Source organism: Ochotona curzoniae, unplaced genomic scaffold (genome assembly GCF_017591425.1).
Source record: "Ochotona curzoniae isolate NIBS_2020 unplaced genomic scaffold, NIBS_Ocur_1.0 scaffold_4701, whole genome shotgun sequence".
Classification (NCBI taxonomy): Eukaryota; Metazoa; Chordata; class Mammalia; order Lagomorpha; family Ochotonidae; genus Ochotona; species Ochotona curzoniae.
The window spans coordinates 23868883-23871100 of record NW_024467122.1 but is presented as its reverse complement, the minus strand read 5'-3'; the positions used below and the strand labels follow the sequence as shown (position 1 = coordinate 23871100).

Sequence of the window (2218 nt, the reverse complement as noted above, 5' to 3'; positions counted from 1 at the left end):
TTTAACATAGAAATAGGAATTGTATATTAATTTTAAAAATTAGGAATTAGAAGCAGTGAGAGGGAAATGGGCGGAAGAGAGAGAAAAAGAGATAGATATCTTTCATCCTCTTATTCATTCATCAAATAGCATCAGTGACTAAGACTGGACCAAATTGAAGCCAAACTGAAACTCCATTCAGGTCTTCCATGTGAATTTCAGTTACACAAGTACCCAAGTCATCTTCTGCCGGCTTCCCCGGATTGTTAACAGGGAGCTGGAGTAGAAGCAGTGCAGCCAGGGCTCAACTGTCCCTCAGTGAGATACCAGTGTCTTATCAAAATGCCAGTCCTTGCAAATTAGATTTTTAAGGGATATTTCCAAAATTAGAACATAAAACCCCATTCCATTATAGATGCTTCTTAGACAGCTTTAGGATTGACATGGTCAAGAGAAAACAATTCTTGGGAAACATTGGTATTTATTTAAATATCTAAGATAATTTGCTGACCCTTCCCCAAAGACTGTTTTTTGGTTGAATTCCCACAATCCCATCTGAGAATTTTTAATTCCAGATTTTAATTGTTTAAAGGTATAGTTTGCTATTAGTGTCAATTGCTTGTTCATGACATGCAGACTGTCTTAGATTATTGTAAAATTCAGTTTCTTTATTTGATAAAGACAGATTAGCTTCTGTTCTTCCTAATGAGTTTTGGATTTCAGTTTCTTTCTATTTCCCAATCCTCCCAACTTATGCCAAAGAGACCTCTATGTCCTTCAGGTAAAAGAGACCTCCTTCAGCCAACACTTCTCTTTTACAGCAGCTGTGATCTCTAAGTCTGAGATTTTTGTGGCAGTGGAGACTGATGGAGAGGGAATAATTTGCTCCATTTCCCTAAATGGAGGTTTTCCTTGTCAAATCCAGCATGAGCACCATTCTAATAAATCTTGCCATCCTAGGTTATGAAAGCTACAATTCAGCTGACATTGCTGTTTCTCTGCCTTGCAGTGTGGCCAAAACTTGGATAGACTATGTTGTCAGTACCAACTATCCTTACCAAACCAAGGTTGTCCTTGAAGATGGCCTGCCTCCTTGTTTACATTTCAAAATTACAAAATACTTTGATTTTGCCTTGCTAGTATTTGTTTGTTTTTCTCTACCCATATCATGTTTAATTTTGCTTTTTTGTTCTCTGGATCCTGGAAATTGACTGTTAGTGTCCATTCAGCCCCTCAGAGGCAGGTTGAATAATATCTTCAAAAGCTCAACCACAACGACAGCCTTCTTGATTAAAACTCCTTTGATAATTTCTCATTTACCACCCCCAAAACATTAAATGCACTTCATGATTTGACTACAGTTTATTTTTCTTTTTTCCTTTATTGCTGTTCCACACTTTGCATTTTCAGTTAAAGCTGTATTACTTTGCATTTTCAGTTAAAGCTGTATTTCCTGCAGTTCTCCTAGGAAGCTGGACATTCAGTTATACTCAATCATTGCAATAGCATCAGGAGTGTTATTAAAAATATTCATCAAATGCTGTGCCATGGGCACCAAACAATCAAAACAGACAACATCCCAATCACAATATAAACAGCTGGCTAAAATCTCATCCCGAGCATTCTCATGAATAACCATATAGCATTTTTTTTAATCAATGTTTTGCTCTCTTATTCAAGTAGAAGCTTCTGGCATGCAGTGCTAGTGACTTGTTTCTGTTCTGTTTCTGGCTATCTTATAGAAACTGATGTTGTTTTTTGCAATTTATTTTTTATTTTGTTTGAAAGGCAGAGATTGACAGAGATCTTCCATCCACTATGTCAATCCCAGATGCCTGTAACAGCCAAAACTGGACTAGTCTGCAGTCATGGTCCCAGAACTTAATCTAGATCTTCCATGTGGGTGGCAGGGACACAACTACTTGGGCCTTCACCTACTTTTAATTAGCAATAATTGCACCTCAGATAAACCTCATTGGCTACAATATTGCCACTGTGCAAAGCTGTCACCTGCTAACTTTCAAGGTGTGCATGAGCAGGAAGCTGGATCAGAGGCAAAGGTGAGACTCAAACCCCATCCTACATAGGACATGGGCATCTAAAGTGGAGGCTTAAACTCTGCTGAATGCCTGTTCATACTGTTTCGAGTTAATCTAAATTCCTGCTGAGGAATCTATATGTGGAATTCTGTGGAATTCTGTTACTCATCCTGTTCTTCTGGTGATCTTTAGACATTGGA

General features: G+C 38.1%; 1 non-coding gene across 1 annotated transcript; it reads right to left on the bottom strand.

Moving 5' to 3' along the window:
* Nucleotides 1-1842: 1842 nt before the first annotated feature.
* LOC121149509 lies at nucleotides 1843-1984 on the bottom strand. Its single transcript, XR_005882671.1, has one exon. It is a non-coding gene; the product is annotated as a U4 spliceosomal RNA (small nuclear RNA).
* Between the last annotated feature and the right edge of the window lie 234 nt (nucleotides 1985-2218).